This window comes from Chrysemys picta, chromosome 1, assembly GCF_011386835.1.
Source record: "Chrysemys picta bellii isolate R12L10 chromosome 1, ASM1138683v2, whole genome shotgun sequence".
Classification (NCBI taxonomy): domain Eukaryota; kingdom Metazoa; phylum Chordata; order Testudines; family Emydidae; genus Chrysemys; species Chrysemys picta.
The window spans coordinates 46,487,155-46,501,080 of NC_088791.1; positions in this window are offsets into that span (position 1 = coordinate 46,487,155).

A 13,926-nucleotide genomic window follows, 5' to 3' on the forward strand; every position below is an offset into this window, starting at 1 on the left:
TCTGAAGCACCTGGAATTGGCCACTGTTGGAAGACAGGATACTGGGCTAGATGGACCATTGGTCTGGGAGGGGCAGCGGGGAAAAGAGCAGAATGCCGGCAGCTCCTCCAGCGGCTGTACTGCCCCCAGCCCTGTCCTCCAGCGGGGCTGCTGCTGTAGTACATAGACGGAGGACAGAGACGCAGCTCCATGAAGGGCAGGGGGCGGGGCTGGGAGTTCTGCTCCTTTCCCCATTGCAATTCCCAAGAGAGCCCTGAACCGCAGGGCTCTCCCAAGAACCGCAGCGGGGAAAGGAGCAGAACACCGGCAACTCCTCTGGTGTGGCTGTTGTACAGACAGAGGATAAGCAGCTCTGTGGAAGGGCAGGGGTCAGAGCTGGGGATGTTACAGCCGCACCAGAGGAGCTCACTGCAGGGTTGCCAAGCCAGCTCCTTTCAGCTGGCTAAATTCACAATCCCAGCAGCAGGATTCGAACTCTCAGCCTCCAGAAATGAAGATGGGGCAATTGCTTCAAAGCAGAACTGTCTGCAATGATATCATAGAGCATGTCTCTGCAGAAATGAAGAAAAAAATTGTCTCAGAGATAATTGAGACCAAATCCAAGATCACTATGCTAGTTGATGAATCTACTACTCTTGCTCAAAAATCTTCTTTTATATTTTTTTAAAAGCCAGTGTTGACAGTGTAATGAATCCAGTAGCATTTCCTTTGGATTTGATTGAGTTAGACAATTCATTGGCTGAGAACATAAAGCGAGACATAATCAAATGTTTACTATGCTATGGATTCATTATGGAATTACTGGCTGTATTTTAAAGAATCCTTATTGAGGTTGCAGGAACAAACTATCCCGATGTGTAGAAAGAATAGTAAATATGGCAGGTGACCAGCTTGGCTTAACAGTGAAATCCTTGCTGATTTTAAACACAAAAAAAGAAGCTTACCAGAAGTAGAAGATTGGACAAATGACCAGGGAGTAGTATAAAAATATTGCTCAGGCATGCAGGAGTGAAATCAGGAAGGCCAAATCACACTTGGAGTTGCAGCTAGCAAGGGATGTTAAGAGTAACAAGAAGGGTTTCTTCAGGTATGTTAGCAACAAGAAGAAAGTCAAGGAAAGTGTGGGCCCCTTATTGAATGAGGGAGGCAACCTAGTGAAAGAGCATGTGGAAAAAGCTAATGTACTCAATGCTTTCTTTGCCTTTGTCTTCACAAACAAGGTCCGCTCCCAGACTGCTGCACTGGGCAGCACAGCATGGGGAGGTGGTGACCAGCCCTCTGTGGAGAAATAAGTGGTTCGGGACTATTTAGAAAAGCTGGACGAGCACAAGTCCATGGGGCCAGATGCAAGTCATCTGAGGGTGCTCAGGGAGTTGGCTGATGTGATTGCAGAGCCATTGGCTATTATCTTTGAAAACTCATGGCAATCCGGGGAGGCCCCGGATGACTGGAAAAAGGCTAATGTAGTGCCCATCTTTAAAAAAGGGAAGGAGGAGGATCCGGGGAACTACAGGCCAGTCAGCCTCACCTCAGTCCCTAGAAAAATCATGGAGCAGGTCCTCAAGGAATCAATTCTGAAGCACTTAGAGGAGAGGAAAGTGATCAGGAACAGTCAGCATGGATTCACCAAGGGCAAGTCATGCCTGACTAACCTAATTGCCTTCTATGACGAGATAATTGGCTCTGTGGATGAGGGGAAAGCAGTGGATGTGTTATTCCTTGACTTTAGCAAAGCTTTTGATACGGTCTCCCACAGTATTCTTGCCGGCAAGTTAAAGAAATATGGGCTGGATGAATGGACTATAAGGTGGATAGAAATCTGGTTAGATCATCGGGCTCAACAGGTAGTTATCAATGGCTCCATGTCTAGTTGGCAGCCAGTATCAAGCGGAGTGCCCCAAGGGTCGGTCCTGGGGCCGGTTTTGTTCAATATCTTCATTAATGATCTGGAGGATGGCATGGACTGCACCCTCAGCAAGTTTGCAGATTACACTAAACTGGGAGGAGTGGTAGATACACTGGGAGGTAGGGATAGCATACAGAGGGACCTAGACAAATTAGAGGATTGGGCCAAAAAAAATTTGATGAGGTTCAACAAGGACAAGTGCAAAGTCCCGCACTTAGGATGGAAGAATCCCATGCACTGCTTGGAGGAAGGGATGGAGTGGGGGCAGGACCTGTGGCATAGCCAGGGGTTGAGCAGTGAGCACCCCCTGGCACATTGGAAAGTTAGCGTCTGTAGCTCCAGCCCCGGAGTCAGAGTCTATGCAAGGAGCCATGTATTAAGCTCTGAAGAGCCACATGCGGCTCCGGAGCCACAGGTTGGCTACCCCTGCTCTACCTGGTCAAATGAAACCTGCTTACCTGAATATTCTTTATGTTCCTGAAATGTTTTGGATAAGAGCTATAATTAAAATTCTATGGAAGGGAAAAGATTTCATTATTTTTCATATAGGCTAAAGGTAAAAATAAAAGTTTAAATTCATGAAACTATATGTATCTCATCATGGAAAGGAGAAGTTTTGATTCCTTGGTCTCTACTTACTTAATTGGATTTTGCTGAGCATCTGAAATCAACTAGACTTTGATCAACTGAACATCCAGAGTCACTTCCAAAAGCATGCATAGCTCTGTGCGGATACAAATTTCTATGTGCGGATGCGGATATCTGCAGGTAGAAATCGGTATCTGCTTCAACGCAGGACTCTCTGGAACTGCAGCAGGGAGAGGAGCAGTACAGCAGCGAGAACACCGGAGGACAGAACTGGGGAGGCGGGACTGGGGGCGGTACAGCCGCAGGAGGAGCTGCCGGCGTTCTGCTCCTTTCCCCGCTGCCCTCCCAGTAAGGAAAGGAGCATAACCCCCAGCCCCACCCCCCCCAACCCTCTCCTCCAGTGGGGCTGCTGCTGTACAGACGGAGACTCAGCTCTATGGAAGGGCAAGGGGCAGGGCTGGGTATAAATATCATCTAGCCTGTCCAAACAGATGATATTTATGCTAAGCTGTCTGCCCTTGGCCTAGGCTTTGCTTGACATGGGGGTTGCCTTTCAGACTTGACCTTATGTAAACTTGCTGAATGATTATTACAACTGCTGTGTAGGATAAAGTTGATGTTTTAAACACAGCATGTACTCAAGTTGGAGGATATTACATAGATCAGAGGAAATTATCAGGATAACAGATATACAGAATGTACTCCTAAAAGGCAATTAAAGAAAAACAGGAAAGTCCCTATACTGAGTAAGGGGAAATGGCCTAGTCAGCATGCGATCAATGAAAATAAACCAAATGGAAAAGAGACAATATGATAACATGAAAACAGTGTGGACAGCTATTTGTATGTAAACTGAAGTCTGCGCATACGTAGTGCATGAGTTACAGACGCCCCCCGGGTTACGCAAACCCAACTTACGCAAATCCGCATTTACGGAAGAAGTGCCATAAGCTAGAATAAATAGGAGGGTGGGTTTTTTGTTTTGGGGGTTTTTTTTTGCATAATTGTCAAGTATGCGTTTCTGACTTACACAAAATTCGAGTTACGCAAGGCGTTCCGGAATGGAACATTTGCGTAAGTTGGGGAGCGTCTGTATATAAGACGCCTAATGCTTAATGATGATTAGAAGAGAACTAATGAATATGGAATTAGTATGGGCATAAATATGTCAGAATGTGAGGGACTAAACAGAGCATCATAGGATAAAACCATCATGACCTGCCTAAGCCCCAGGAGAATGTAACTGGTCGTTATCTTTTTCCATTTATCTGTCATTCATTGCTTTTATAGAATTGTAATGGCAAAGTATGCTTTTGGTTCAAATAAAGGTCTGGATTTATAAACCTGTGTGTCTTGGCTCAGTGTGTAAAAGACTTCACCTGGAACTGAATATAAATTTCACTGGAACTCAGATAAGTTTTCAAAGGTCTGAATATACAGGAGTCACTTTGCCTCACATCTGAGTCACAAATCCTTCTCTGCTTTGTCCTTGCTCTAGGGTGGCGGTGGAGAGGAGAAAAGCAATTTGCCTGTGGGGTGTACCAGCAAAAAATTGCAGCCCCCCCACTCTCCTCCCCACACACACATCAGCTACATTGGCCACTGTGGAGCCAAGACTTTGTCCATTCCCTATCCATCTGCCCTGGGGAGGGAGAAAGGATAGGCTTCTTACCAACTCTTACTGGTATGCCGTACCGACCTGACTGGACTATTTTCACCCCTGCTTCTTACTCCCTCTTGCTCCCCTAAATGGGAGCATAGTGCAAGTCACAATCCATAGTGAATAATTCCAACATTTTTCAGCCAATCATATAAACAATAGTCATAAGCACTAGAGCTCACCTAGACCAATGTAGAACAAGTCTAAAGTTTTTGGAGTAAATTAGTTTTGAATTTATTGAAGCCTTTACTCCATAGATTTAGGGAGTTAGGATTATGTAGTTTAGCATCTGTGTCCTTTCCTGTTTCAGTTGCCAGTCTCCCAATATACATTACATTTTGCAACAAGTTATAATCATTACTATAATAAATATAGCTTGCACCATTCATAATTCCACCAAAATAATTCCTATAGCATAGCTTTTAGAAAAAAACATCCAATCTTGGTTTAAAAATCGTAAGTGATGGAGAATGCACCATGACCCTTGGTAAATTGTTCCAATGATTAATTATCTTCACTGTTAACAATGTATGCCTTATTTCCAGTCTGAATTTGTGTAGCTTTATACTTTCAACTTCTGAAGCTAGACTTCTGTTACACCTTTCTGTGCTAGACTAAAGATCCCATTATCAAATATTTGTTCCCCATGTAGGTACTTACATACTATAATCAGACTCCTTCAACTTCTCTTTGTTAAGCTACATAGATTGAGTTCCTTGAGTTTATCACTGTAAGCCAAATTGCTCTGGTTGCCCATTTCCTCAGACAGAGAAATTTATCTCAAGACACTCCCACGCTATTGACACATTACGCTCTGCTAGACCCATTAGTCCAGTTCAAAACATTTGCAAATTGTGCTGGAAAAGCCAACTTGTTTAAAATTTTCTCTGCACCCAGCCCTAAAAGCTCCCAGTAGATACATTGCTACGAGAACCTTCACAGGATTTTTCCATCTCTCAGAGATACTGTAAGATGAATGATTAAGCACCCAAGAGTCTGTGGTGGAACATTACAGGTGGGAGTTAACATGTGCACACGAAATCATTTTTTTTTACTTTTAAGACTATAAAACATTTGAGAAGTGCCTTGGCCCATATCTGCATTCTGTAGATACTGCACAGTGTAGTGGCATGTAGAAGTGGAGTTAAGTTTGGTTTTGGAATCTTATCCTGAATTTCGTGATATTTAAACCTTCAGTTTTTCAAATGGCTACATTCTACTGAGTTTCTACTTGTTTTTAAGATATATATTTTCAACTCTGGATCAACAGTATTGGGGGGGGGGAGAGGATTTTACCTTGGGGGAATTTTTCATTAGGTCATTATAAAAATAATATACATTAATTATGTTATACCTTTAAATTAGATATATATTGATTCCTAAATATAAATGTAGTGTCTCTCTTTTTATTGGTGTTGATTTAAAAAGCTGTTCTTGTAGTGGACAGTGAATATCAGAGTTTAATGATGGATTCTTAATGCCACTTTAAGCAGATAAAGCTCTTCAAGATGCTACTTTACTCTTATTTACTTGGTGACAAAATCTGTATTAATTCATTATATGGGACTTTGATGTTGGGATGCTGTTATCTGTAGAAGTTGGCTAGAATATAAGATGTTTCTTCTCATTTGTCAATTTTGGTATTCAGTGCAACTCTATTTCTAAATTGTCTTAGTCCCCCAGGGAAATTTCATCACTTTCCATTCACATAACAGTTGTTTTTTAGCTGACAGAAATTTGATGAGTTTCCTGTAGCAGCTTCGCTCAAATAACCTGTAAATAATGGGGATATACTGGTAGAAGTAGTTGAGATGGTTTTTAAAGGACTTTTAGTATTTACCTATTGTCTGACTGCAAAACATTAATGGGTTTCTTCATTTCATAAATTGGAAAAACCAGCGACTCATGTATAGAGCAGATGAGAGGACAGATGTGATGGGGTTTTGCATAGAAATTAAAGCCTAGTGCCCTGTGATTGATGCATAGTTGATTCTGAATTTGTGATAGCTTCCATTTAAAACCAGCAATGTTGCCATGATAAATAATGTTCCTACCTTTTGCACCCAACACCTGATAAATGATATATTAATTACAGCACTCAAATCCAATGTTCAACATTCTTAAATACTTCTTCCATCCCTCTGTCACATTTAAACATCTTCTGCCTTTAGAATTGGCTGATTAAACATAATTATTAACAAAATCTACCTGAACTGAGAAAGAACGTAAAGATATTTTCTAGTATCAAACACACTTTTACTTCATCTGTCAACCATATTTTGGTATCACTCCCCTATTCAGTGTGTACTCTGATGTGATTGAAGAGACAAAGTACTATACAAAGCTGATGAATGATCAGCCATTCATCTCTAGTTAGCTGGTCATCACTCATGCAGTATTTATTGAAGTGGCAAAAGCTACTTTTGGAAGTGGAATAATTAAAGGTCAGTAAATATTATTATTATAAACTCTGTGGCCAGGGATTTTGTAACATGCCTGTTTCTTTAGCAACATAATAAAAATGGGCATATATTTCGTCAGAAAAGATAATTTTTTTCAAGCTACTGGTTGCAACCATTGAAACCATTTTGAGATATTTGAGGATAAAAAAATCAAGTTTTTATTCTAAACATTTTTTTCCTGTTCTTTAATTTTAAATACGAAAAATTTGCATTTGCTTACAGGGAACTCTTTCTCTCACACAGTGGTTTGGGAGATTTCATTAAGGTATACAATATCTTTATGTGCTAAAGCATCATCTGCTGAAAACGTTAAAATGCATACATATACAACTGTGTGTCCAGTTAGGTGTCTGTCTGTGTTAGGTGTGCAGAATCAGGGATTTTTTTGGAAATGTGATCTTAAGGTAACAACAGAGGAAAATGCTATAGGAAGCATTGTCTCTAGCAGTTCTATGATAGCACATTATCCAATATACATCTAGTCAACAGACAATATCTTCAGTACTGGCAGGTTTGAGTCGACTTCCTCTGATTCATTGACTTCAGTATCTCCTCTGATATTATACAGTAGGCAGGACTCAAAATCATAAAAAGAGTAAATCATAGAATCATAGAACTGTAGGATTGGAAGGATCCTTAAGAGCTCATCTAGTCCAATCCTTTGCACTCATGGAAGGACTAAGTATTATCAAGACCATTCCTAACAGGTATTTGTTTAAGCTATTCTTAACAACCTCTAACGATGGAGATTCCACAACCTCCCTAGGCAATTTATTCCAGTGCTTAATTACCCTGACAGGAAGTTTTTCCTAATGTCCAATCTAAAACTCCCTTGCTGCAAGTTAAGCCCATTGCGTCTTGTCCTATCCTCAGAGGTAAAGGAGAACAATTTTTCTCCCTCCTCTTTGTAACAACTTTTTATGTACTTGAAAATTGTTATGTCCCTTCTCAGTCTTCTCTTCTCTGGATTAAACAAACCCATTTTTTTCAATCTTTCCTCATAGGTCATGTTTTCTAGACCTTTAATCATTTTTGTTGCTCTCCTCTGGACTTTCTCCAATTTGTCTACATCCTTCCTGAAATGTGGTGCCCAGAACTGGACACAATACTCCAGTTGAGGCCTAATCAGCATGAAGTAGAGTGGAAGAATTACTTCTTGTGTCTTGCTTAGAACACTGTTCACTTTTTTTGCAACAGTGTTAAACTGTTGACTCGTATTTCGTTTGTGATCCACTATAACCCCCAGATCCCTTTCTGCAGCACTCCTTCCTAGACAGTCATTTCCCATTTTTTGTGTGTGAGTAATTAATTGTTCATTCCTAAATGGAGTACTTTGCATTTGTCCTTACTGAATTTCATCCTATTTACTTCAGACCATTTATCCAGTTTGTCCAAATCATTTTGAATTTTAATCATATTCTCCAAAGCACTTGCAACCCTTCTCAGCTTGGTATCATCTGTAAACTTTATCAGTGTTCTCTCTATGCCATTGGTTAAATCATTGATGAAGATATTGAACAGAACTGGACGCAGGACCGATCCCTGTGGGACCCCGCTTGATATGCCCTTCCAACTTGAGTGTGAACCACAGATAACTACTCTCTGGGAATGGTTTTCCAAGCAGTTATGCACCACCCTTGTAGTAACTCCAAAGGTTGTATTTCCCTAGTTTGTTTCTGAGAAGCCCATGTGAAACAGTATCAAAAGCCTTACTAAAATCAAAATATATCATATCTACCACTTCGCCTCATCCACAAAGCTTGTTACCCTGTCAAAGAAAGCATTAAGTTGGTTTGACATGATTTGTTCTTGACAAATCCATATTGAGTGTTATTTATCACCTTATTATCTTTTAGGTGTTTGTAAATACACCGGTACCCCGATATAACGCTGTCCTCGGGAGCCAAAAAATCTTACCGTGTTATAGGTGAAACCGTGTTATATCGAACTTGCTTTGATCTGCTGGAGTGCGCAGCCCCGCCCCCCTGGAGCACTGCTTTACTGCATTATATCCAAATTCATGTTATATTGGGTCATGTTTTATCGGGGTAGAGGTGTACATTGCCTGGTTATTTGCTCATTATCTTTCTGAAGTTAAGCTAAGTTAATACTGAAGTTAAGCTGACTTGTCTGTAGTTCCCTGGGTTGTCTTTATTCCCTTTTTTATAGATTGGCACTGTATTTGCCCTCTTCCAGTCCTGTGGAACCTCTCCTGTCTTCCATATGTTTTTAAGATAATCACTAATGGCTCAGATATCTCCTCAGTCAGCTCCTTGAGTATTCTAGGATGTCTTTCAATTTGAAGACATCTAACTTGTCTAAGTAATTTTTAACTTGTTCTTTCCCTGTTTTAGCCTCAGCTCCTACCTCATTTTCTCTGGAGTTCACTGTGCTAGATATCCAATCGCTACTAAATTTTTTGGTGAAAACTGAAACAAAAAAATCATTTAGCACTTCTGCCATTTCCACATTTTCTGTTATTGTCTTTCCCCCACATTGAGTCTTATCATTTTGTATTGGATCAGCATTTTTTTTTAATGATCTCCTACCTTCCTTGAGAACCTTCCTTCTTCCCTCTGATAATAAAATGTTCTTCTGCCTACTGGATCAGTGGCAGAACCAAGGGCTTGATCTTCAGCAAATGACTTTTAATTCCCATTTTCTTCAATCAGTACTGGTACCTCCCATGACTGTGCCTCAAGAGATCTTGTCAGCCCATGCAGATTTACCTTTTCTAAAAAGTGCTCTTAAAGTGCAGTCCCACCTGCTGAAAAGTAGCTGTAGTCTTATGACATCAGTCTCCCAATTATTTCCATGAGATCTGAAGTAGCATGCTCTAGGTATATTTACTCTGACCTCAGTGAAGGGGGATGGACTAGATGAACTCTTGAGTCCCTTCCAGCCTTACATTTCTGTGATTCTAAGATTATAAACTTCACAAAACATTATTAATAGTCACTGAGTATCTCACCATTTCTGAATGGAAAAGCACTATATGAGAGCTAGGTATTAATTATCAACCCTCAGTATTATATTATGGGGATTTTTTTTAACAAACAACCTTCACAACATACAAGAATTTTAAGCATAAAAAGGGCAAAACTAGTGTCTAAAATGTATCCCCATAACTTACCAATAAATCTTGACCACAAAGCAACTCCATACGTTTGGGTGTCAAATGTTTTGTTAAACCCTCTGCAGAATTTATGCATTTTAGGTGCTCAAACGTACTGATTGTCCTTTGATTATCCTTAAAATTCTCGCAGTGCATAAGAGCACTGTCTTCTAGGTCAGTGTTTCTCAAGCTTTTTGATACTTGGGACTGGCTTGCCGCCTCCCTAAACTGTGTCAAGAATGTTACCAGCTTTGCCCGTTACTTTGGGGTATGCTCATTTATTAGGGTTACTCTTCGGGGGGAGAGGGGGGCTCTGTACTTCTATCAATGTACTGCTTGTGTCACTTGTGTCCTCATACGGAGCACTACTTCTCCCTGCTGCAAGTTCCCTCCCAATGGAGCTATCCTGCAGGACCTAGGTTCCCCAGGGCTGGGTTCTTCCAGCTCCAGAATCAGAAGAACACATACACATATGAACAGAGCGCATCTGAGAGGACCGGGTTAATCAGCACTCCCAAGCTGATCCCTTATATGTCCCTGGACTCAGTAGGTCGGTCGAGCAGCACTTGCAAGCTGTCACCCTCATATGCGCTTAGACTCAGCAGGCGGAGTCGAACAGCACCTCCAAGCTGTCACCCTCATACGCCATGGGTACCACACCGGAATAGCGCATGCCTGAGCAGGCTGGGTCAAGCAGCACTTCCAAGCTGCCACTCTCATATGTCCCAGGTTCAGCACGTCTCTATCCCCACTTTCACATTACAATTGTTCTGGTAGTAACCCACCTAATGAGCAAACCCTGCAGGATTTTTGGGCACTGCAGAGATCTTTTAGTTTAGGTATGAGGAGCGTTGCTGCACAGTGAATGAGAAAATCAAAAAACACACATGAGTGGGGGAGAGAGAGAGAGAAGCAACCCCCAGCTTAATCATGAAAGTTATTTATTGCCAGGTAATAACCATAGGGGAGCTAAACAAACAAAACCATTATAATATTAAATCCAACTTAAACTTGATTATAAAAGCCAGGTTTAGAAAACTATAACTAATCACACAAGTCAGGGACAGAAGGCTATATATATGAGAGAGAGAGAGAGAGAGAGAGAGGGGTCCCAGGTGGCTGGGAGTCCAGAGTGCTGGAGACAGGCAGAGCCCTCAGTATGATCAGTCAGGAGAAGGTGAAGTCCCAATGGAACTGATGCAGAGTTTGGATCCAGGCATCAGAACACTTACTTGGGCCTGGGTAGGGGTTTTTGTAGAGAAACAACAATGGTTCAAGGGAGAACACTAGATTTGTTTATGTGTAAATAAGGGAGTATACCAAATTGTTTTGTTCAGGCTAGATAATGGGAGCTGATCATTCCTGGCTTTGGGCAGTGTTCCTTGGAGGGAACTCACAATGCCATTACAGAACTTCACTACTTCGGATACCAATAAAGGATTTATTACTAGAATTAGTCTGATAACTACTGAGCTGGGTGTGTGCAGGCGTGAGTTCATTAGCATCTGGAGCAGAGATCCCCCATCATGCAGTGCTTTCCTGCTTTTCTGGTCCCAGAGTTCAGTGCGGTTCTTGCCTTGGAATCTCTGTTCTCCATTCTGTATGCTAATGGAGATGCCTCCTTGTCCCATCTTCGATGCAAATGAGGCTAGGGAAGTTTCCTTAATCCTGTCATGCTTATCTCAGGGGTTTAGGTGTGTCTCCCACTCCTTTTCATTGCTTTTTGTAAGTCTTTCTTCTGATCGGTTTTGGTTTAAGCAGAGGCTGCGGGGTGGGGGGAAAGGTCTTTCATGAGTCAGACAGGCTGGGTACTGTGCCCTGGTTCCCCAAGAACACAGAGCTGATAGGTAACAGGAAGATCTCAGGGACCGGTGCCAGTTCATGGATTGGTCATTGAGAAACACTGTTCTAAAGGATCATGATGTCTTGTATTCCTCAAGTGTTCTTGAGCTGCTCATTCATACCCTTAGGGATCACTCCAAGTGCTCCAATAATCACTGGGATTTTCTTTGTTCTACTTTTACACAATCATTGCACTTTGTGGCAGAGTTCTTCATAGTTTGCAATCTTATCTTTTTGTTCCTTTTAAAGTTTCTGTCTACTGGTATGGCAATATCAATTAACATGGTCTTGTCTTTTCTTTAACTATGTCCATCTTGACAGGTTTCAGAGTAGCAGCCGTGTTAGTCTGTATCCGTAAAAAGAAGAACAGGAGTACTTGTGGCACCTTAGAGACTAACAAATTTATTAGAGCATAAGCTTTCGTGGACTACAGCCCACTTCTTCGGATGCATATAGAATGGAACATATATTGAGGAGATATATATACACACATACAGAGAGCATAAACAGGTGGGAGTTGTCTTACGAACTCTGAGAGGCCAATTAATTAAGAGAAAAAAAACTTTTGAAGTGATAATCAAGATAGTTTGCTCAAACTATCTGTACTGGGTTATCTTGATTATCACTTCAAAAGTTTTTTTTCTCTTAATTAATTGGCCTCTCAGAGTTGGTAAGACGCTAAACACGTGCTTCACTGGCTCCTCCATTTTGGAACACTTTCTGCAGTTTGGGGAGCAATTCTGTTAGTAAATTTAGTTTTAAACAAGGTTAAGCCTTAAAGACTTCTCTTGTGCTCACATAATGAGGCTCCCTGTCTCCTTTTTGAGGTATCCTTCTACAAGACATGAATCTCTTAATCTTTGATCACTAATGGGTTCGAACTCTCTCCACTGCTGCCCATGCATTGATTTTGCGAACAGGGGCTGCTAACAGGGAGTTTCACAAGGGAGTTGGAAGGGGAGCAGGAAGGGGGCGAGGGTCCCTTGCTGGTTCCATCTGTTTTTCTCTTGATTCCCCTTAATACCTATAAAGCAACTACATTCATAACTTTTTGCTTAAACAACCCTTTCAGCTGACAGGGGGCTGCAGACGGGAGTTTGACAGAGGGAGGCTTACGATGGTTAGGAAGACCCGCAACACCTGTGCCAGCACTGCTGCTGTCTCCTCCACCTGTGCCTGTAGCCAGACAGAGTGCCTAAGCATGGATGCCTCTACCCAGATCCTGGTGTGGTTTTGCAAAGACTGTAACTTGCAATTTCCATTTACTGATATCCAGGCTGGGGGGACCATCCAATGTGAGAGGTGCCTGCTGGTGGAATCTCTCAGGCAGCAGGTGGGAGAGCTACAGGAGGAGGTGGCTAGGTTGAGGAGCATCCGTATCCACGAGCAATTCCTCGACAGTGTCCATGTGGAGACAGCTGAGGTAGCTGTCCCAGTACACAGGACTGCTGATACACCACTGGTGGAGGAGGAGATGGCTCAGGGTGGACACTGGCAGCTGGTTACTTCTGGCAGCAGGCAGCGCTCCACCCTTGCTCCGAACCCTCCTGCCGTGGTTATAGGTAACCGTTATGCTCTTCTTGATACAGGAAAGAAGGAATCACTCCCTACAGTAAAGGAGGAGAAGCCTCGTACCCCTAAGGCTGGAAAGTCTGCTGCCACCACTGCGAATAGGAAACGTAGGGTAGTGGTGGTCGGAGACTCTCTGCTGAGGGGGACGGAGGCGCCCATCTGTCGCCCTGACATTTCATCTCGGGAGGTATGCTGCCTGCCGGGGGCCCGTATCAGAGACGTTACGGAGGCATTGTCGAGGATTATCCAGCCCTCTGACTACTACCCCATGCTACTCATCCATGTGGGCACAAATGATACTGCACGGTGTGACACTGAGCGGATCAAGAGTGACTACAGGGCTCTGGGAGTACGGGTGAAGGAGTTTGGAGCGCAGGTGGTATTCTCTTCAATTCTTCCTGTCAAAGGTAGGGGCCCGGGCAGAGACAGATGCATCATGGAGGTGAATGCCTGGCTGCGAAGATGGTGTCGCCAGGAGGGCTTTGGCTTCCTAGACCACGGGATGCTATTTGAGGAAGGACTGCTAGGCAGAGATGGCATTCACCTTTCGAGGAGAGGAAAGACCCTATTCGGCCACAGACTGGCTAACCTAGTGAGGAGGGCTTTAAACTAGGTTTGACGGGGACAGGTGAGCAAAGCCCACAGGTAAGTGGGGAATATGGAGACCGGGGAGATGGGTCGGAAACAAGAGGGAGTGTGGGCTATATTGGCAGAGAGAAAGGAGAGTCAGGACAAAACTGGGAGGAAAGATCAAACCGGTATCTTAGATGCCTATATACAA